Consider the following 21,714-nt stretch of genomic DNA (forward strand, 5'->3'; position numbering starts at 1 on the left):
CCTGGGTTTGGGAATTTCCTCAGCCTTTCCTCGCCTATTCTGCCAGCTTGAAAATCCTCTCTCTGTTGCCACCCTCACAAATGTATTAGGAAAGTCTTTACGGTGCATTCCTTAGTGAAATGACCTCAATGAACCTCGAATCCAATATCTAATCGCCGATTTTTAGCAAGCCCACACCCCAGGGTGGTCGGGGTCCAATCCACCCCCGGCCAGGCCCAGGCCCCTTGGACTGGGCCACAGGACGACACAGAGTGGGGTCCCGGCCCCCACGGTAGCGGTGCCGGCAGTTCTGCAAGGGCTTGGGGGTTTTCCAGAGGTAGGAGATGGAGGGGACTGATTTCTTCAGCGCCCCCGAAACCACCCCACCGCACCCCACGCATGGCACACGTCCCGAGAGGCGCCCCTACACTCGCTCCCCTCCCCCATGCGCTGTGCCCCAGCCCTGGCCCGGGCGGGCGGATAGGCGGCAGCCCACACGCAGGGCGGGGGCGCAGCTGAAAGGGGTTGTGGGGGAGGGCGGCCCCTGGCTTCAAAGGGCGAGCGCCCGCGCATGCGCAGTCAGCAGCGGCGCGCTGGGGGTGGGGGGCGTGTAGGTGAGGGAGGCGAGGCCAGGAGAGGAGGGGGGCTGGAACGTCTCCACCTTGGCGGGTCCACAAGTGGAGGCGCATCTTGTGTGTGTGTGTGTGTGTGTGTGCGTGCGTGGACAGCCCCCCACCCCGCCCCACACGGCACCACCGTCCCGAGGAGCCCGCGGGACCCGGCTGGCCAGAGAACTTAACAGGCCCGTCCCGGCCACGCGCGGGTCAGCTTCGGCGCGGGGCCTGGGGCGGGAGGAGGCGCGGGGAAGCGCAGAGAGGCTCGGCTTCTTGAGCGGGGCACGGGCGCCCTCCACCGTCTACGGCCACACCACCCTGAACGCGCCCGATCTCGTCTGATCTCGGAAGCTAAGCAGGGTCGGGCCTGGTTAGTACTTGGATGGGAGACCGCCTGGGAATACCGGGTGCCGTAGGCTTTTTTTTTTTTTTCTGTTCTGTCCCCCTTCTGGGAGCCCGGCGGCGGCGGCGGCGGCGGCGGGCCCGGGAGTCACCCCCACCCTCAGCCCCCGTCACGGTGCCTGGCGCCCCAGCCTGCTCCGTGGGGCCTCCTCTTGTCCCGAGCAGCGACACCGCCGCCACGCGGCAGCAGGCGTGGCACCTGGACTGTCAGGTCTCAGACCAAAGGTCTGCTCTGTGGGAACCCACACGCTGGAGGAAACCTTGAGAGTCTGGGAGGGGAGGGAGTTCCAGAAGAAGGCCAGGATGTCATTTTGAGGGAGCATGTGACCAGAACTCGTCCCGTTGCTTTTGGGGTTCTATGGGCTACACGCAGGAATCTCTGGTGGTGGCACCGCATGTTGGGGGATCCGGAGTCACACCCAGACCTGCTGGACAGGCCTCATTTTACTCTTCTTTTCGGATTCAGTTTTTTAAAAAATGTCCCTTATCTCTATTATTGCATTTTCTTTTCTCTCTCTTTTCAAGCAGGTTATGGGAGTACAAGTATTAAGGCTGCATGTATTGCCGGTGCCCCCCTCCCCCCTGTTTTCTTATTCATTTGTCTCTCGTGTTTTTCCAGCGTATTGTGGGGGTACCAATGTCAAGGTCAGGTACATCGCCCTTTCCCCGCCTCCCCCCTCGAGTCAGAGCTTGGAGCGTGCCCATCCCCCAGTTGGTGCGCACCCACCCCAGTCCTGATGGATGTGTATGCCCATCCGCTCCCCCCACCGGATGAAGGTGATTCCTCTATGTCCATAAGGTGTCCACCAGTTCGTGCCAATTTGCTGGTGAGCGCGCGCACGTGGTGCTCGCGTGTCCATTCTTGGGATACTTACTTGGCTTACCGGGACGGGTTCCAGCTCCGGCCAGGAGAACACGAGAGGTGCCCTCTCACCGCTGTCTCTCATAGCTGAATAGCACTCCGTGGTTGTCAGGCACCACATTTTATTAATCCACTCATGGATCGATGGGCAACCGGGTCGCTTCCACATCTTTGCAATTGTGAATTGTGCCGCCACAGACACCCGAGCGCAGGTGTCTTTCGCATAGAGTGCGGGCCTCGCTCTGCTGAATGCCGCTCGCGACCCACGGGTGAACCTGCTCAGGGTACTTTCTCTTAGGAGCAGACTCTGATCCGGGCGGGCTACCGGTGTTTCTGTTTGCTCGTTTCTGTCTTCCATTTCGAGAAAGTCTTCCTTCCTGGGTTTGGGAATTTCCTCAGCCTTTCCTCGCCTATTCTGCCAGCTTGAAAATCCTCTCTCTGTTGCCACCCTCACAAATGTATTAGGAAAGTCTTTACGGTGCATTCCTTAGTGAAATGACCTCAATGAACCTCGAATCCAATATCTAATCGCCGATTTTTAGCAAGCCCACACCCCAGGGTGGTCGGGGTCCAATCCACCCCCGGCCAGGCCCAGGCCCCTTGGACTGGGCCACAGGACGACACAGAGTGGGGTCCCGGCCCCCACGGTAGCGGTGCCGGCAGTTCTGCAAGGGCTTGGGGGTTTTCCAGAGGTAGGAGATGGAGGGGACTGATTTCTTCAGCGCCCCCGAAACCACCCCACCGCACCCCACGCATGGCACACGTCCCGAGAGGCGCCCCTACACTCGCTCCCCTCCCCCATGCGCTGTGCCCCAGCCCTGGCCCGGGCGGGCGGATAGGCGGCAGCCCACACGCAGGGCGGGGGCGCAGCTGAAAGGGGTTGTGGGGGAGGGCGGCCCCTGGCTTCAAAGGGCGAGCGCCCGCGCATGCGCAGTCAGCAGCGGCGCGCTGGGGGTGGGGGGCGTGTAGGTGAGGGAGGCGAGGCCAGGAGAGGAGGGGGGCTGGAACGTCTCCACCTTGGCGGGTCCACAAGTGGAGGCGCATCTTGTGTGTGTGTGTGTGTGTGTGTGTGCGTGCGTGGACAGCCCCCCACCCCGCCCCACACGGCACCACCGTCCCGAGGAGCCCGCGGGACCCGGCTGGCCAGAGAACTTAACAGGCCCGTCCCGGCCACGCGCGGGTCAGCTTCGGCGCGGGGCCTGGGGCGGGAGGAGGCGCGGGGAAGCGCAGAGAGGCTCGGCTTCTTGAGCGGGGCACGGGCGCCCTCCACCGTCTACGGCCACACCACCCTGAACGCGCCCGATCTCGTCTGATCTCGGAAGCTAAGCAGGGTCGGGCCTGGTTAGTACTTGGATGGGAGACCGCCTGGGAATACCGGGTGCCGTAGGCTTTTTTTTTTTTTTCTGTTCTGTCCCCCTTCTGGGAGCCCGGCGGCGGCGGCGGCGGCGGGCCCGGGAGTCACCCCCACCCTCAGCCCCCGTCACGGTGCCTGGCGCCCCAGCCTGCTCCGTGGGGCCTCCTCTTGTCCCGAGCAGCGACACCGCCGCCACGCGGCAGCAGGCGTGGCACCTGGACTGTCAGGTCTCAGACCAAAGGTCTGCTCTGTGGGAACCCACACGCTGGAGGAAACCTTGAGAGTCTGGGAGGGGAGGGAGTTCCAGAAGAAGGCCAGGATGTCATTTTGAGGGAGCATGTGACCAGAACTCGTCCCGTTGCTTTTGGGGTTCTATGGGCTACACGCAGGAATCTCTGGTGGTGGCACCGCATGTTGGGGGATCCGGAGTCACACCCAGACCTGCTGGACAGGCCTCATTTTACTCTTCTTTTCGGATTCAGTTTTTTAAAAAATGTCCCTTATCTCTATTATTGCATTTTCTTTTCTCTCTCTTTTCAAGCAGGTTATGGGAGTACAAGTATTAAGGCTGCATGTATTGCCGGTGCCCCCCTCCCCCCTGTTTTCTTATTCATTTGTCTCTCGTGTTTTTCCAGCGTATTGTGGGGGTACCAATGTCAAGGTCAGGTACATCGCCCTTTCCCCGCCTCCCCCCTCGAGTCAGAGCTTGGAGCGTGCCCATCCCCCAGTTGGTGCGCACCCACCCCAGTCCTGATGGATGTGTATGCCCATCCGCTCCCCCCACCGGATGAAGGTGATTCCTCTATGTCCATAAGGTGTCCACCAGTTCGTGCCAATTTGCTGGTGAGCGCGCGCACGTGGTGCTCGCGTGTCCATTCTTGGGATACTTACTTGGCTTACCGGGACGGGTTCCAGCTCCGGCCAGGAGAACACGAGAGGTGCCCTCTCACCGCTGTCTCTCATAGCTGAATAGCACTCCGTGGTTGTCAGGCACCACATTTTATTAATCCACTCATGGATCGATGGGCAACCGGGTCGCTTCCACATCTTTGCAATTGTGAATTGTGCCGCCACAGACACCCGAGCGCAGGTGTCTTTCGCATAGAGTGCGGGCCTCGCTCTGCTGAATGCCGCTCGCGACCCACGGGTGAACCTGCTCAGGGTACTTTCTCTTAGGAGCAGACTCTGATCCGGGCGGGCTACCGGTGTTTCTGTTTGCTCGTTTCTGTCTTCCATTTCGAGAAAGTCTTCCTTCCTGGGTTTGGGAATTTCCTCAGCCTTTCCTCGCCTATTCTGCCAGCTTGAAAATCCTCTCTCTGTTGCCACCCTCACAAATGTATTAGGAAAGTCTTTACGGTGCATTCCTTAGTGAAATGACCTCAATGAACCTCGAATCCAATATCTAATCGCCGATTTTTAGCAAGCCCACACCCCAGGGTGGTCGGGGTCCAATCCACCCCCGGCCAGGCCCAGGCCCCTTGGACTGGGCCACAGGACGACACAGAGTGGGGTCCCGGCCCCCACGGTAGCGGTGCCGGCAGTTCTGCAAGGGCTTGGGGGTTTTCCAGAGGTAGGAGATGGAGGGGACTGATTTCTTCAGCGCCCCCGAAACCACCCCACCGCACCCCACGCATGGCACACGTCCCGAGAGGCGCCCCTACACTCGCTCCCCTCCCCCATGCGCTGTGCCCCAGCCCTGGCCCGGGCGGGCGGATAGGCGGCAGCCCACACGCAGGGCGGGGGCGCAGCTGAAAGGGGTTGTGGGGGAGGGCGGCCCCTGGCTTCAAAGGGCGAGCGCCCGCGCATGCGCAGTCAGCAGCGGCGCGCTGGGGGTGGGGGGCGTGTAGGTGAGGGAGGCGAGGCCAGGAGAGGAGGGGGGCTGGAACGTCTCCACCTTGGCGGGTCCACAAGTGGAGGCGCATCTTGTGTGTGTGTGTGTGTGTGTGTGTGCGTGCGTGGACAGCCCCCCACCCCGCCCCACACGGCACCACCGTCCCGAGGAGCCCGCGGGACCCGGCTGGCCAGAGAACTTAACAGGCCCGTCCCGGCCACGCGCGGGTCAGCTTCGGCGCGGGGCCTGGGGCGGGAGGAGGCGCGGGGAAGCGCAGAGAGGCTCGGCTTCTTGAGCGGGGCACGGGCGCCCTCCACCGTCTACGGCCACACCACCCTGAACGCGCCCGATCTCGTCTGATCTCGGAAGCTAAGCAGGGTCGGGCCTGGTTAGTACTTGGATGGGAGACCGCCTGGGAATACCGGGTGCCGTAGGCTTTTTTTTTTTTTTCTGTTCTGTCCCCCTTCTGGGAGCCCGGCGGCGGCGGCGGCGGCGGCGGGCCCGGGAGTCACCCCCACCCTCAGCCCCCGTCACGGTGCCTGGCGCCCCAGCCTGCTCCGTGGGGCCTCCTCTTGTCCCGAGCAGCGACACCGCCGCCACGCGGCAGCAGGCGTGGCACCTGGACTGTCAGGTCTCAGACCAAAGGTCTGCTCTGTGGGAACCCACACGCTGGAGGAAACCTTGAGAGTCTGGGAGGGGAGGGAGTTCCAGAAGAAGGCCAGGATGTCATTTTGAGGGAGCATGTGACCAGAACTCGTCCCGTTGCTTTTGGGGTTCTATGGGCTACACGCAGGAATCTCTGGTGGTGGCACCGCATGTTGGGGGATCCGGAGTCACACCCAGACCTGCTGGACAGGCCTCATTTTACTCTTCTTTTCGGATTCAGTTTTTTAAAAAATGTCCCTTATCTCTATTATTGCATTTTCTTTTCTCTCTCTTTTCAAGCAGGTTATGGGAGTACAAGTATTAAGGCTGCATGTATTGCCGGTGCCCCCCTCCCCCCTGTTTTCTTATTCATTTGTCTCTCGTGTTTTTCCAGCGTATTGTGGGGGTACCAATGTCAAGGTCAGGTACATCGCCCTTTCCCCGCCTCCCCCCTCGAGTCAGAGCTTGGAGCGTGCCCATCCCCCAGTTGGTGCGCACCCACCCCAGTCCTGATGGATGTGTATGCCCATCCGCTCCCCCCACCGGATGAAGGTGATTCCTCTATGTCCATAAGGTGTCCACCAGTTCGTGCCAATTTGCTGGTGAGCGCGCGCACGTGGTGCTCGCGTGTCCATTCTTGGGATACTTACTTGGCTTACCGGGACGGGTTCCAGCTCCGGCCAGGAGAACACGAGAGGTGCCCTCTCACCGCTGTCTCTCATAGCTGAATAGCACTCCGTGGTTGTCAGGCACCACATTTTATTAATCCACTCATGGATCGATGGGCAACCGGGTCGCTTCCACATCTTTGCAATTGTGAATTGTGCCGCCACAGACACCCGAGCGCAGGTGTCTTTCGCATAGAGTGCGGGCCTCGCTCTGCTGAATGCCGCTCGCGACCCACGGGTGAACCTGCTCAGGGTACTTTCTCTTAGGAGCAGACTCTGATCCGGGCGGGCTACCGGTGTTTCTGTTTGCTCGTTTCTGTCTTCCATTTCGAGAAAGTCTTCCTTCCTGGGTTTGGGAATTTCCTCAGCCTTTCCTCGCCTATTCTGCCAGCTTGAAAATCCTCTCTCTGTTGCCACCCTCACAAATGTATTAGGAAAGTCTTTACGGTGCATTCCTTAGTGAAATGACCTCAATGAACCTCGAATCCAATATCTAATCGCCGATTTTTAGCAAGCCCACACCCCAGGGTGGTCGGGGTCCAATCCACCCCCGGCCAGGCCCAGGCCCCTTGGACTGGGCCACAGGACGACACAGAGTGGGGTCCCGGCCCCCACGGTAGCGGTGCCGGCAGTTCTGCAAGGGCTTGGGGGTTTTCCAGAGGTAGGAGATGGAGGGGACTGATTTCTTCAGCGCCCCCGAAACCACCCCACCGCACCCCACGCATGGCACACGTCCCGAGAGGCGCCCCTACACTCGCTCCCCTCCCCCATGCGCTGTGCCCCAGCCCTGGCCCGGGCGGGCGGATAGGCGGCAGCCCACACGCAGGGCGGGGGCGCAGCTGAAAGGGGTTGTGGGGGAGGGCGGCCCCTGGCTTCAAAGGGCGAGCGCCCGCGCATGCGCAGTCAGCAGCGGCGCGCTGGGGGTGGGGGGCGTGTAGGTGAGGGAGGCGAGGCCAGGAGAGGAGGGGGGCTGGAACGTCTCCACCTTGGCGGGTCCACAAGTGGAGGCGCATCTTGTGTGTGTGTGTGTGTGTGTGTGCGTGCGTGGACAGCCCCCCACCCCGCCCCACACGGCACCACCGTCCCGAGGAGCCCGCGGGACCCGGCTGGCCAGAGAACTTAACAGGCCCGTCCCGGCCACGCGCGGGTCAGCTTCGGCGCGGGGCCTGGGGCGGGAGGAGGCGCGGGGAAGCGCAGAGAGGCTCGGCTTCTTGAGCGGGGCACGGGCGCCCTCCACCGTCTACGGCCACACCACCCTGAACGCGCCCGATCTCGTCTGATCTCGGAAGCTAAGCAGGGTCGGGCCTGGTTAGTACTTGGATGGGAGACCGCCTGGGAATACCGGGTGCCGTAGGCTTTTTTTTTTTTTTCTGTTCTGTCCCCCTTCTGGGAGCCCGGCGGCGGCGGCGGCGGCGGCGGGCCCGGGAGTCACCCCCACCCTCAGCCCCCGTCACGGTGCCTGGCGCCCCAGCCTGCTCCGTGGGGCCTCCTCTTGTCCCGAGCAGCGACACCGCCGCCACGCGGCAGCAGGCGTGGCACCTGGACTGTCAGGTCTCAGACCAAAGGTCTGCTCTGTGGGAACCCACACGCTGGAGGAAACCTTGAGAGTCTGGGAGGGGAGGGAGTTCCAGAAGAAGGCCAGGATGTCATTTTGAGGGAGCATGTGACCAGAACTCGTCCCGTTGCTTTTGGGGTTCTATGGGCTACACGCAGGAATCTCTGGTGGTGGCACCGCATGTTGGGGGATCCGGAGTCACACCCAGACCTGCTGGACAGGCCTCATTTTACTCTTCTTTTCGGATTCAGTTTTTTAAAAAATGTCCCTTATCTCTATTATTGCATTTTCTTTTCTCTCTCTTTTCAAGCAGGTTATGGGAGTACAAGTATTAAGGCTGCATGTATTGCCGGTGCCCCCCTCCCCCCTGTTTTCTTATTCATTTGTCTCTCGTGTTTTTCCAGCGTATTGTGGGGGTACCAATGTCAAGGTCAGGTACATCGCCCTTTCCCCGCCTCCCCCCTCGAGTCAGAGCTTGGAGCGTGCCCATCCCCCAGTTGGTGCGCACCCACCCCAGTCCTGATGGATGTGTATGCCCATCCGCTCCCCCCACCGGATGAAGGTGATTCCTCTATGTCCATAAGGTGTCCACCAGTTCGTGCCAATTTGCTGGTGAGCGCGCGCACGTGGTGCTCGCGTGTCCATTCTTGGGATACTTACTTGGCTTACCGGGACGGGTTCCAGCTCCGGCCAGGAGAACACGAGAGGTGCCCTCTCACCGCTGTCTCTCATAGCTGAATAGCACTCCGTGGTTGTCAGGCACCACATTTTATTAATCCACTCATGGATCGATGGGCAACCGGGTCGCTTCCACATCTTTGCAATTGTGAATTGTGCCGCCACAGACACCCGAGCGCAGGTGTCTTTCGCATAGAGTGCGGGCCTCGCTCTGCTGAATGCCGCTCGCGACCCACGGGTGAACCTGCTCAGGGTACTTTCTCTTAGGAGCAGACTCTGATCCGGGCGGGCTACCGGTGTTTCTGTTTGCTCGTTTCTGTCTTCCATTTCGAGAAAGTCTTCCTTCCTGGGTTTGGGAATTTCCTCAGCCTTTCCTCGCCTATTCTGCCAGCTTGAAAATCCTCTCTCTGTTGCCACCCTCACAAATGTATTAGGAAAGTCTTTACGGTGCATTCCTTAGTGAAATGACCTCAATGAACCTCGAATCCAATATCTAATCGCCGATTTTTAGCAAGCCCACACCCCAGGGTGGTCGGGGTCCAATCCACCCCCGGCCAGGCCCAGGCCCCTTGGACTGGGCCACAGGACGACACAGAGTGGGGTCCCGGCCCCCACGGTAGCGGTGCCGGCAGTTCTGCAAGGGCTTGGGGGTTTTCCAGAGGTAGGAGATGGAGGGGACTGATTTCTTCAGCGCCCCCGAAACCACCCCACCGCACCCCACGCATGGCACACGTCCCGAGAGGCGCCCCTACACTCGCTCCCCTCCCCCATGCGCTGTGCCCCAGCCCTGGCCCGGGCGGGCGGATAGGCGGCAGCCCACACGCAGGGCGGGGGCGCAGCTGAAAGGGGTTGTGGGGGAGGGCGGCCCCTGGCTTCAAAGGGCGAGCGCCCGCGCATGCGCAGTCAGCAGCGGCGCGCTGGGGGTGGGGGGCGTGTAGGTGAGGGAGGCGAGGCCAGGAGAGGAGGGGGGCTGGAACGTCTCCACCTTGGCGGGTCCACAAGTGGAGGCGCATCTTGTGTGTGTGTGTGTGTGTGTGTGTGCGTGCGTGGACAGCCCCCCACCCCGCCCCACACGGCACCACCGTCCCGAGGAGCCCGCGGGACCCGGCTGGCCAGAGAACTTAACAGGCCCGTCCCGGCCACGCGCGGGTCAGCTTCGGCGCGGGGCCTGGGGCGGGAGGAGGCGCGGGGAAGCGCAGAGAGGCTCGGCTTCTTGAGCGGGGCACGGGCGCCCTCCACCGTCTACGGCCACACCACCCTGAACGCGCCCGATCTCGTCTGATCTCGGAAGCTAAGCAGGGTCGGGCCTGGTTAGTACTTGGATGGGAGACCGCCTGGGAATACCGGGTGCCGTAGGCTTTTTTTTTTTTTTCTGTTCTGTCCCCCTTCTGGGAGCCCGGCGGCGGCGGCGGCGGCGGCGGGCCCGGGAGTCACCCCCACCCTCAGCCCCCGTCACGGTGCCTGGCGCCCCAGCCTGCTCCGTGGGGCCTCCTCTTGTCCCGAGCAGCGACACCGCCGCCACGCGGCAGCAGGCGTGGCACCTGGACTGTCAGGTCTCAGACCAAAGGTCTGCTCTGTGGGAACCCACACGCTGGAGGAAACCTTGAGAGTCTGGGAGGGGAGGGAGTTCCAGAAGAAGGCCAGGATGTCATTTTGAGGGAGCATGTGACCAGAACTCGTCCCGTTGCTTTTGGGGTTCTATGGGCTACACGCAGGAATCTCTGGTGGTGGCACCGCATGTTGGGGGATCCGGAGTCACACCCAGACCTGCTGGACAGGCCTCATTTTACTCTTCTTTTCGGATTCAGTTTTTTAAAAAATGTCCCTTATCTCTATTATTGCATTTTCTTTTCTCTCTCTTTTCAAGCAGGTTATGGGAGTACAAGTATTAAGGCTGCATGTATTGCCGGTGCCCCCCTCCCCCCTGTTTTCTTATTCATTTGTCTCTCGTGTTTTTCCAGCGTATTGTGGGGGTACCAATGTCAAGGTCAGGTACATCGCCCTTTCCCCGCCTCCCCCCTCGAGTCAGAGCTTGGAGCGTGCCCATCCCCCAGTTGGTGCGCACCCACCCCAGTCCTGATGGATGTGTATGCCCATCCGCTCCCCCCACCGGATGAAGGTGATTCCTCTATGTCCATAAGGTGTCCACCAGTTCGTGCCAATTTGCTGGTGAGCGCGCGCACGTGGTGCTCGCGTGTCCATTCTTGGGATACTTACTTGGCTTACCGGGACGGGTTCCAGCTCCGGCCAGGAGAACACGAGAGGTGCCCTCTCACCGCTGTCTCTCATAGCTGAATAGCACTCCGTGGTTGTCAGGCACCACATTTTATTAATCCACTCATGGATCGATGGGCAACCGGGTCGCTTCCACATCTTTGCAATTGTGAATTGTGCCGCCACAGACACCCGAGCGCAGGTGTCTTTCGCATAGAGTGCGGGCCTCGCTCTGCTGAATGCCGCTCGCGACCCACGGGTGAACCTGCTCAGGGTACTTTCTCTTAGGAGCAGACTCTGATCCGGGCGGGCTACCGGTGTTTCTGTTTGCTCGTTTCTGTCTTCCATTTCGAGAAAGTCTTCCTTCCTGGGTTTGGGAATTTCCTCAGCCTTTCCTCGCCTATTCTGCCAGCTTGAAAATCCTCTCTCTGTTGCCACCCTCACAAATGTATTAGGAAAGTCTTTACGGTGCATTCCTTAGTGAAATGACCTCAATGAACCTCGAATCCAATATCTAATCGCCGATTTTTAGCAAGCCCACACCCCAGGGTGGTCGGGGTCCAATCCACCCCCGGCCAGGCCCAGGCCCCTTGGACTGGGCCACAGGACGACACAGAGTGGGGTCCCGGCCCCCACGGTAGCGGTGCCGGCAGTTCTGCAAGGGCTTGGGGGTTTTCCAGAGGTAGGAGATGGAGGGGACTGATTTCTTCAGCGCCCCCGAAACCACCCCACCGCACCCCACGCATGGCACACGTCCCGAGAGGCGCCCCTACACTCGCTCCCCTCCCCCATGCGCTGTGCCCCAGCCCTGGCCCGGGCGGGCGGATAGGCGGCAGCCCACACGCAGGGCGGGGGCGCAGCTGAAAGGGGTTGTGGGGGAGGGCGGCCCCTGGCTTCAAAGGGCGAGCGCCCGCGCATGCGCAGTCAGCAGCGGCGCGCTGGGGGTGGGGGGCGTGTAGGTGAGGGAGGCGAGGCCAGGAGAGGAGGGGGGCTGGAACGTCTCCACCTTGGCGGGTCCACAAGTGGAGGCGCATCTTGTGTGTGTGTGTGTGTGTGTGTGTGCGTGCGTGGACAGCCCCCCACCCCGCCCCACACGGCACCACCGTCCCGAGGAGCCCGCGGGACCCGGCTGGCCAGAGAACTTAACAGGCCCGTCCCGGCCACGCGCGGGTCAGCTTCGGCGCGGGGCCTGGGGCGGGAGGAGGCGCGGGGAAGCGCAGAGAGGCTCGGCTTCTTGAGCGGGGCACGGGCGCCCTCCACCGTCTACGGCCACACCACCCTGAACGCGCCCGATCTCGTCTGATCTCGGAAGCTAAGCAGGGTCGGGCCTGGTTAGTACTTGGATGGGAGACCGCCTGGGAATACCGGGTGCCGTAGGCTTTTTTTTTTTTTTCTGTTCTGTCCCCCTTCTGGGAGCCCGGCGGCGGCGGCGGCGGCGGCGGGCCCGGGAGTCACCCCCACCCTCAGCCCCCGTCACGGTGCCTGGCGCCCCAGCCTGCTCCGTGGGGCCTCCTCTTGTCCCGAGCAGCGACACCGCCGCCACGCGGCAGCAGGCGTGGCACCTGGACTGTCAGGTCTCAGACCAAAGGTCTGCTCTGTGGGAACCCACACGCTGGAGGAAACCTTGAGAGTCTGGGAGGGGAGGGAGTTCCAGAAGAAGGCCAGGATGTCATTTTGAGGGAGCATGTGACCAGAACTCGTCCCGTTGCTTTTGGGGTTCTATGGGCTACACGCAGGAATCTCTGGTGGTGGCACCGCATGTTGGGGGATCCGGAGTCACACCCAGACCTGCTGGACAGGCCTCATTTTACTCTTCTTTTCGGATTCAGTTTTTTAAAAAATGTCCCTTATCTCTATTATTGCATTTTCTTTTCTCTCTCTTTTCAAGCAGGTTATGGGAGTACAAGTATTAAGGCTGCATGTATTGCCGGTGCCCCCCTCCCCCCTGTTTTCTTATTCATTTGTCTCTCGTGTTTTTCCAGCGTATTGTGGGGGTACCAATGTCAAGGTCAGGTACATCGCCCTTTCCCCGCCTCCCCCCTCGAGTCAGAGCTTGGAGCGTGCCCATCCCCCAGTTGGTGCGCACCCACCCCAGTCCTGATGGATGTGTATGCCCATCCGCTCCCCCCACCGGATGAAGGTGATTCCTCTATGTCCATAAGGTGTCCACCAGTTCGTGCCAATTTGCTGGTGAGCGCGCGCACGTGGTGCTCGCGTGTCCATTCTTGGGATACTTACTTGGCTTACCGGGACGGGTTCCAGCTCCGGCCAGGAGAACACGAGAGGTGCCCTCTCACCGCTGTCTCTCATAGCTGAATAGCACTCCGTGGTTGTCAGGCACCACATTTTATTAATCCACTCATGGATCGATGGGCAACCGGGTCGCTTCCACATCTTTGCAATTGTGAATTGTGCCGCCACAGACACCCGAGCGCAGGTGTCTTTCGCATAGAGTGCGGGCCTCGCTCTGCTGAATGCCGCTCGCGACCCACGGGTGAACCTGCTCAGGGTACTTTCTCTTAGGAGCAGACTCTGATCCGGGCGGGCTACCGGTGTTTCTGTTTGCTCGTTTCTGTCTTCCATTTCGAGAAAGTCTTCCTTCCTGGGTTTGGGAATTTCCTCAGCCTTTCCTCGCCTATTCTGCCAGCTTGAAAATCCTCTCTCTGTTGCCACCCTCACAAATGTATTAGGAAAGTCTTTACGGTGCATTCCTTAGTGAAATGACCTCAATGAACCTCGAATCCAATATCTAATCGCCGATTTTTAGCAAGCCCACACCCCAGGGTGGTCGGGGTCCAATCCACCCCCGGCCAGGCCCAGGCCCCTTGGACTGGGCCACAGGACGACACAGAGTGGGGTCCCGGCCCCCACGGTAGCGGTGCCGGCAGTTCTGCAAGGGCTTGGGGGTTTTCCAGAGGTAGGAGATGGAGGGGACTGATTTCTTCAGCGCCCCCGAAACCACCCCACCGCACCCCACGCATGGCACACGTCCCGAGAGGCGCCCCTACACTCGCTCCCCTCCCCCATGCGCTGTGCCCCAGCCCTGGCCCGGGCGGGCGGATAGGCGGCAGCCCACACGCAGGGCGGGGGCGCAGCTGAAAGGGGTTGTGGGGGAGGGCGGCCCCTGGCTTCAAAGGGCGAGCGCCCGCGCATGCGCAGTCAGCAGCGGCGCGCTGGGGGTGGGGGGCGTGTAGGTGAGGGAGGCGAGGCCAGGAGAGGAGGGGGGCTGGAACGTCTCCACCTTGGCGGGTCCACAAGTGGAGGCGCATCTTGTGTGTGTGTGTGTGTGTGTGTGTGCGTGCGTGGACAGCCCCCCACCCCGCCCCACACGGCACCACCGTCCCGAGGAGCCCGCGGGACCCGGCTGGCCAGAGAACTTAACAGGCCCGTCCCGGCCACGCGCGGGTCAGCTTCGGCGCGGGGCCTGGGGCGGGAGGAGGCGCGGGGAAGCGCAGAGAGGCTCGGCTTCTTGAGCGGGGCACGGGCGCCCTCCACCGTCTACGGCCACACCACCCTGAACGCGCCCGATCTCGTCTGATCTCGGAAGCTAAGCAGGGTCGGGCCTGGTTAGTACTTGGATGGGAGACCGCCTGGGAATACCGGGTGCCGTAGGCTTTTTTTTTTTTTTCTGTTCTGTCCCCCTTCTGGGAGCCCGGCGGCGGCGGCGGCGGCGGCGGGCCCGGGAGTCACCCCCACCCTCAGCCCCCGTCACGGTGCCTGGCGCCCCAGCCTGCTCCGTGGGGCCTCCTCTTGTCCCGAGCAGCGACACCGCCGCCACGCGGCAGCAGGCGTGGCACCTGGACTGTCAGGTCTCAGACCAAAGGTCTGCTCTGTGGGAACCCACACGCTGGAGGAAACCTTGAGAGTCTGGGAGGGGAGGGAGTTCCAGAAGAAGGCCAGGATGTCATTTTGAGGGAGCATGTGACCAGAACTCGTCCCGTTGCTTTTGGGGTTCTATGGGCTACACGCAGGAATCTCTGGTGGTGGCACCGCATGTTGGGGGATCCGGAGTCACACCCAGACCTGCTGGACAGGCCTCATTTTACTCTTCTTTTCGGATTCAGTTTTTTAAAAAATGTCCCTTATCTCTATTATTGCATTTTCTTTTCTCTCTCTTTTCAAGCAGGTTATGGGAGTACAAGTATTAAGGCTGCATGTATTGCCGGTGCCCCCCTCCCCCCTGTTTTCTTATTCATTTGTCTCTCGTGTTTTTCCAGCGTATTGTGGGGGTACCAATGTCAAGGTCAGGTACATCGCCCTTTCCCCGCCTCCCCCCTCGAGTCAGAGCTTGGAGCGTGCCCATCCCCCAGTTGGTGCGCACCCACCCCAGTCCTGATGGATGTGTATGCCCATCCGCTCCCCCCACCGGATGAAGGTGATTCCTCTATGTCCATAAGGTGTCCACCAGTTCGTGCCAATTTGCTGGTGAGCGCGCGCACGTGGTGCTCGCGTGTCCATTCTTGGGATACTTACTTGGCTTACCGGGACGGGTTCCAGCTCCGGCCAGGAGAACACGAGAGGTGCCCTCTCACCGCTGTCTCTCATAGCTGAATAGCACTCCGTGGTTGTCAGGCACCACATTTTATTAATCCACTCATGGATCGATGGGCAACCGGGTCGCTTCCACATCTTTGCAATTGTGAATTGTGCCGCCACAGACACCCGAGCGCAGGTGTCTTTCGCATAGAGTGCGGGCCTCGCTCTGCTGAATGCCGCTCGCGACCCACGGGTGAACCTGCTCAGGGTACTTTCTCTTAGGAGCAGACTCTGATCCGGGCGGGCTACCGGTGTTTCTGTTTGCTCGTTTCTGTCTTCCATTTCGAGAAAGTCTTCCTTCCTGGGTTTGGGAATTTCCTCAGCCTTTCCTCGCCTATTCTGCCAGCTTGAAAATCCTCTCTCTGTTGCCACCCTCACAAATGTATTAGGAAAGTCTTTACGGTGCATTCCTTAGTGAAATGACCTCAATGAACCTCGAATCCAATATCTAATCGCCGATTTTTAGCAAGCCCACACCCCAGGGTGGTCGGGGTCCAATCCACCCCCGGCCAGGCCCAGGCCCCTTGGACTGGGCCACAGGACGACACAGAGTGGGGTCCCGGCCCCCACGGTAGCGGTGCCGGCAGTTCTGCAAGGGCTTGGGGGTTTTCCAGAGGTAGGAGATGGAGGGGACTGATTTCTTCAGCGCCCCCGAAACCACCCCACCGCACCCCACGCATGGCACACGTCCCGAGAGGCGCCCCTACACTCGCTCCCCTCCCCCATGCGCTGTGCCCCAGCCCTGGCCCGGGCGGGCGGATAGGCGGCAGCCCACACGCAGGGCGGGGGCGCAGCTGAAAGGGGTTGTGGGGGAGGGCGGCCCCTGGCTTCAAAGGGCGAGCGCCCGCGCATGCGCAGTCAGCAGCGGCGCGCTGGGGGTGGGGGGCGTGTAGGTGAGGGAGGCGAGGCCAGGAGAGGAGGGGGGCTGGAACGTCTCCACCTTGGCGGGTCCACAAGTGGAGGCGCATCTTGTGTGTGTGTGTGTGTGTGTGCGTGCGTGGACAGCCCCCCACCCCGCCCCACACGGCACCACCGTCCCGAGGAGCCCGCGGGACCCGGCTGGCCAGAGAACTTAACAGGCCCGTCCCGGCCACGCGCGGGTCAGCTTCGGCGCGGGGCCTGGGGCGGGAGGAGGCGCGGGGAAGCGCAGAGAGGCTCGGCTTCTTGAGCGGGGCACGGGCGCCCTCCACCGTCTACGGCCACACCACCCTGAACGCGCCCGATCTCGTCTGATCTCGGAAGCTAAGCAGGGTCGGGCCTGGTTAGTACTTGGATGGGAGACCGCCTGGGAATACCGGGTGCCGTAGGCTTTTTTTTTTTTTTCTGTTCTGTCCCCCTTCTGGGAGCCCGGCGGCGGCGGCGGCGGCGGGCCCGGGAGTCACCCCCACCCTCAGCCCCCGTCACGGTGCCTGGCGCCCCAGCCTGCTCCGTGGGGCCTCCTCTTGTCCCGAGCAGCGACACCGCCGCCACGCGGCAGCAGGCGTGGCACCTGGACTGTCAGGTCTCAGACCAAAGGTCTGCTCTGTGGGAACCCACACGCTGGAGGAAACCTTGAGAGTCTGGGAGGGGAGGGAGTTCCAGAAGAAGGCCAGGATGTCATTTTGAGGGAGCATGTGACCAGAACTCGTCCCGTTGCTTTTGGGGTTCTATGGGCTACACGCAGGAATCTCTGGTGGTGGCACCGCATGTTGGGGGATCCGGAGTCACACCCAGACCTGCTGGACAGGCCTCATTTTACTCTTCTTTTCGGATTCAGTTTTTTAAAAAATGTCCCTTATCTCTATTATTGCATTTTCTTTTCTCTCTCTTTTCAAGCAGGTTATGGGAGTACAAGTATTAAGGCTGCATGTATTGCCGGTGCCCCCCTCCCCCCTGTTTTCTTATTCATTTGTCTCTCGTGTTTTTCCAGCGTATTGTGGGGGTACCAATGTCAAGGTCAGGTACATCGCCCTTTCCCCGCCTCCCCCCTCGAGTCAGAGCTTGGAGCGTGCCCATCCCCCAGTTGGTGCGCACCCACCCCAGTCCTGATGGATGTGTATGCCCATCCGCTCCCCCCACCGGATGAAGGTGATTCCTCTATGTCCATAAGGTGTCCACCAGTTCGTGCCAATTTGCTGGTGAGCGCGCGCACGTGGTGCTCGCGTGTCCATTCTTGGGATACTTACTTGGCTTACCGGGACGGGTTCCAGCTCCGGCCAGGAGAACACGAGAGGTGCCCTCTCACCGCTGTCTCTCATAGCTGAATAGCACTCCGTGGTTGTCAGGCACCACATTTTATTAATCCACTCATGGATCGATGGGCAACCGGGTCGCTTCCACATCTTTGCAATTGTGAATTGTGCCGCCACAGACACCCGAGCGCAGGTGTCTTTCGCATAGAGTGCGGGCCTCGCTCTGCTGAATGCCGCTCGCGACCCACGGGTGAACCTGCTCAGGGTACTTTCTCTTAGGAGCAGACTCTGATCCGGGCGGGCTACCGGTGTTTCTGTTTGCTCGTTTCTGTCTTCCATTTCGAGAAAGTCTTCCTTCCTGGGTTTGGGAATTTCCTCAGCCTTTCCTCGCCTATTCTGCCAGCTTGAAAATCCTCTCTCTGTTGCCACCCTCACAAATGTATTAGGAAAGTCTTTACGGTGCATTCCTTAGTGAAATGACCTCAATGAACCTCGAATCCAATATCTAATCGCCGATTTTTAGCAAGCCCACACCCCAGGGTGGTCGGGGTCCAATCCACCCCCGGCCAGGCCCAGGCCCCTTGGACTGGGCCACAGGACGACACAGAGTGGGGTCCCGGCCCCCACGGTAGCGGTGCCGGCAGTTCTGCAAGGGCTTGGGGGTTTTCCAGAGGTAGGAGATGGAGGGGACTGATTTCTTCAGCGCCCCCGAAACCACCCCACCGCACCCCACGCATGGCACACGTCCCGAGAGGCGCCCCTACACTCGCTCCCCTCCCCCATGCGCTGTGCCCCAGCCCTGGCCCGGGCGGGCGGATAGGCGGCAGCCCACACGCAGGGCGGGGGCGCAGCTGAAAGGGGTTGTGGGGGAGGGCGGCCCCTGGCTTCAAAGGGCGAGCGCCCGCGCATGCGCAGTCAGCAGCGGCGCGCTGGGGGTGGGGGGCGTGTAGGTGAGGGAGGCGAGGCCAGGAGAGGAGGGGGGCTGGAACGTCTCCACCTTGGCGGGTCCACAAGTGGAGGCGCATCTTGTGTGTGTGTGTGTGTGTGTGTGTGCGTGCGTGGACAGCCCCCCACCCCGCCCCACACGGCACCACCGTCCCGAGGAGCCCGCGGGACCCGGCTGGCCAGAGAACTTAACAGGCCCGTCCCGGCCACGCGCGGGTCAGCTTCGGCGCGGGGCCTGGGGCGGGAGGAGGCGCGGGGAAGCGCAGAGAGGCTCGGCTTCTTGAGCGGGGCACGGGCGCCCTCCACCGTCTACGGCCACACCACCCTGAACGCGCCCGATCTCGTCTGATCTCGGAAGCTAAGCAGGGTCGGGCCTGGTTAGTACTTGGATGGGAGACCGCCTGGGAATACCGGGTGCCGTAGGCTTTTTTTTTTTTTTCTGTTCTGTCCCCCTTCTGGGAGCCCGGCGGCGGCGGCGGCGGCGGCGGGCCCGGGAGTCACCCCCACCCTCAGCCCCCGTCACGGTGCCTGGCGCCCCAGCCTGCTCCGTGGGGCCTCCTCTTGTCCCGAGCAGCGACACCGCCGCCACGCGGCAGCAGGCGTGGCACCTGGACTGTCAGGTCTCAGACCAAAGGTCTGCTCTGTGGGAACCCACACGCTGGAGGAAACCTTGAGAGTCTGGGAGGGGAGGGAGTTCCAGAAGAAGGCCAGGATGTCATTTTGAGGGAGCATGTGACCGGAACTCGTCCCGTTGCTTTTGGGGTTCTATGGGCTACACGCAGGAATCTCTGGTGGTGGCACCGCATGTTGGGGGATCCGGAGTCACACCCAGACCTGCTGGACAGGCCTCATTTTACTCTTCTTTTCGGATTCAGTTTTTTAAAAAATGTCCCTTATCTCTATTATTGCATTTTCTTTTCTCTCTCTTTTCAAGCAGGTTATGGGAGTACAAGTATTAAGGCTGCATGTATTGCCGGTGCCCCCCTCCCCCCTGTTTTCTTATTCATTTGTCTCTCGTGTTTTTCCAGCGTATTGTGGGGGTACCAATGTCAAGGTCAGGTACATCGCCCTTTCCCCGCCTCCCCCCTCGAGTCAGAGCTTGGAGCGTGCCCATCCCCCAGTTGGTGCGCACCCACCCCAGTCCTGATGGATGTGTATGCCCATCCGCTCCCCCCACCGGATGAAGGTGATTCCTCTATGTCCATAAGGTGTCCACCAGTTCGTGCCAATTTGCTGGTGAGCGCGCGCACGTGGTGCTCGCGTGTCCATTCTTGGGATACTTACTTGGCTTACCGGGACGGGTTCCAGCTCCGGCCAGGAGAACACGAGAGGTGCCCTCTCACCGCTGTCTCTCATAGCTGAATAGCACTCCGTGGTTGTCAGGCACCACATTTTATTAATCCACTCATGGATCGATGGGCAACCGGGTCGCTTCCACATCTTTGCAATTGTGAATTGTGCCGCCACAGACACCCGAGCGCAGGTGTCTTTCGCATAGAGTGCGGGCCTCGCTCTGCTGAATGCCGCTCGCGACCCACGGGTGAACCTGCTCAGGGTACTTTCTCTTAGGAGCAGACTCTGATCCGGGCGGGCTACCGGTGTTTCTGTTTGCTCGTTTCTGTCTTCCATTTCGAGAAAGTCTTCCTTCCTGGGTTTGGGAATTTCCTCAGCCTTTCCTCGCCTATTCTGCCAGCTTGAAAATCCTCTCTCTGTTGCCACCCTCACAAATGTATTAGGAAAGTCTTTACGGTGCATTCCTTAGTGAAATGACCTCAATGAACCTCGAATCCAATATCTAATCGCCGATTTTTAGCAAGCCCACACCCCAGGGTGGTCGGGGTCCAATCCACCCCCGGCCAGGCCCAGGCCCCTTGGACTGGGCCACAGGACGACACAGAGTGGGGTCCCGGCCCCCACGGTAGCGGTGCCGGCAGTTCTGCAAGGGCTTGGGGGTTTTCCAGAGGTAGGAGATGGAGGGGACTGATTTCTTCAGCGCCCCCGAAACCACCCCACCGCACCCCACGCATGGCACACGTCCCGAGAGGCGCCCCTACACTCGCTCCCCTCCCCCATGCGCTGTGCCCCAGCCCTGGCCCGGGCGGGCGGATAGGCGGCAGCCCACACGCAGGGCGGGGGCGCAGCTGAAAGGGGTTGTGGGGGAGGGCGGCCCCTGGCTTCAAAGGGCGAGCGCCCGCGCATGCGCAGTCAGCAGCGGCGCGCTGGGGGTGGGGGGCGTGTAGGTGAGGGAGGCGAGGCCAGGAGAGGAGGGGGGCTGGAACGTCTCCACCTTGGCGGGTCCACAAGTGGAGGCGCATCTTGTGTGTGTGTGTGTGTGTGTGTGTGCGTGCGTGGACAGCCCCCCACCCCGCCCCACACGGCACCACCGTCCCGAGGAGCCCGCGGGACCCGGCTGGCCAGAGAACTTAACAGGCCCGTCCCGGCCACGCGCGGGTCAGCTTCGGCGCGGGGCCTGGGGCGGGAGGAGGCGCGGGGAAGCGCAGAGAGGCTCGGCTTCTTGAGCGGGGCACGGGCGCCCTCCACCGTCTACGGCCACACCACCCTGAACGCGCCCGATCTCGTCTGATCTCGGAAGCTAAGCAGGGTCGGGCCTGGTTAGTACTTGGATGGGAGACCGCCTGGGAATACCGGGTGCCGTAGGCTTTTTTTTTTTTTTCTGTTCTGTCCCCCTTCTGGGAGCCCGGCGGCGGCGGCGGCGGCGGCGGGCCCGGGAGTCACCCCCACCCTCAGCCCCCGTCACGGTGCCTGGCGCCCCAGCCTGCTCCGTGGGGCCTCCTCTTGTCCCGAGCAGCGACACCGCCGCCACGCGGCAGCAGGCGTGGCACCTGGACTGTCAGGTCTCAGACCAAAGGTCTGCTCTGTGGGAACCCACACGCTGGAGGAAACCTTGAGAGTCTGGGAGGGGAGGGAGTTCCAGAAGAAGGCCAGGATGTCATTTTGAGGGAGCATGTGACCGGAACTCGTCCCGTTGCTTTTGGGGTTCTATGGGCTACACGCAGGAATCTCTGGTGGTGGCACCGCATGTTGGGGGATCCGGAGTCACACCCAGACCTGCTGGACAGGCCTCATTTTACTCTTCTTTTCGGATTCAGTTTTTTAAAAAATGTCCCTTATCTCTATTATTGCATTTTCTTTTCTCTCTCTTTTCAAGCAGGTTATGGGAGTACAAGTATTAAGGCTGCATGTATTGCCGGTGCCCCCCTCCCCCCTGTTTTCTTATTCATTTGTCTCTCGTGTTTTTC

The 21,714-nt window shown here is 61.2% G+C and overlaps 10 non-coding genes across 10 annotated transcripts; all 10 read left to right on the plus strand.

Moving 5' to 3' along the window:
• Positions 1-893: 893 nt before the first annotated feature.
• On the plus strand, positions 894-1,012 carry LOC142869403 (5S ribosomal RNA). The gene has a single exon (XR_012918031.1). It is a non-coding gene; the product is annotated as a 5S ribosomal RNA (ribosomal RNA).
• Positions 1,013-3,128: 2,116 nt separating this feature from the next.
• LOC142869405 (5S ribosomal RNA) lies at positions 3,129-3,247 on the plus strand. The gene has a single exon (XR_012918033.1). It is a non-coding gene; the product is annotated as a 5S ribosomal RNA (ribosomal RNA).
• A 2,113-nt stretch (positions 3,248-5,360) lies between these two features.
• On the plus strand, positions 5,361-5,479 carry LOC142869406 (5S ribosomal RNA). The gene has a single exon (XR_012918034.1). It is a non-coding gene; the product is annotated as a 5S ribosomal RNA (ribosomal RNA).
• Positions 5,480-7,593: 2,114 nt separating this feature from the next.
• On the plus strand, positions 7,594-7,712 carry LOC142869407 (5S ribosomal RNA). Its single transcript, XR_012918035.1, has one exon. It is a non-coding gene; the product is annotated as a 5S ribosomal RNA (ribosomal RNA).
• A 2,116-nt stretch (positions 7,713-9,828) lies between these two features.
• On the plus strand, positions 9,829-9,947 carry LOC142869408 (5S ribosomal RNA). Its single transcript, XR_012918036.1, has one exon. It is a non-coding gene; the product is annotated as a 5S ribosomal RNA (ribosomal RNA).
• A 2,116-nt stretch (positions 9,948-12,063) lies between these two features.
• LOC142869409 (5S ribosomal RNA) lies at positions 12,064-12,182 on the plus strand. Its single transcript, XR_012918037.1, has one exon. It is a non-coding gene; the product is annotated as a 5S ribosomal RNA (ribosomal RNA).
• A 2,116-nt stretch (positions 12,183-14,298) lies between these two features.
• Positions 14,299-14,417, plus strand: LOC142869410 (5S ribosomal RNA). The gene has a single exon (XR_012918038.1). It is a non-coding gene; the product is annotated as a 5S ribosomal RNA (ribosomal RNA).
• Positions 14,418-16,529: 2,112 nt separating this feature from the next.
• Positions 16,530-16,648, plus strand: LOC142869411 (5S ribosomal RNA). Its single transcript, XR_012918039.1, has one exon. It is a non-coding gene; the product is annotated as a 5S ribosomal RNA (ribosomal RNA).
• Positions 16,649-18,761: 2,113 nt separating this feature from the next.
• Positions 18,762-18,880, plus strand: LOC142869412 (5S ribosomal RNA). The gene has a single exon (XR_012918040.1). It is a non-coding gene; the product is annotated as a 5S ribosomal RNA (ribosomal RNA).
• A 2,116-nt stretch (positions 18,881-20,996) lies between these two features.
• Positions 20,997-21,115, plus strand: LOC142869413 (5S ribosomal RNA). Its single transcript, XR_012918041.1, has one exon. It is a non-coding gene; the product is annotated as a 5S ribosomal RNA (ribosomal RNA).
• The last annotated feature ends 599 nt before the right edge of the window (positions 21,116-21,714 follow it).

The sequence above is a fragment of the Microcebus murinus genome, unplaced genomic scaffold (genome assembly GCF_040939455.1).
Source record: "Microcebus murinus isolate Inina unplaced genomic scaffold, M.murinus_Inina_mat1.0 scaf075_hap2_Mmur4.0, whole genome shotgun sequence".
Lineage (NCBI taxonomy): Eukaryota > Metazoa > Chordata > Mammalia > Primates > Cheirogaleidae > Microcebus > Microcebus murinus.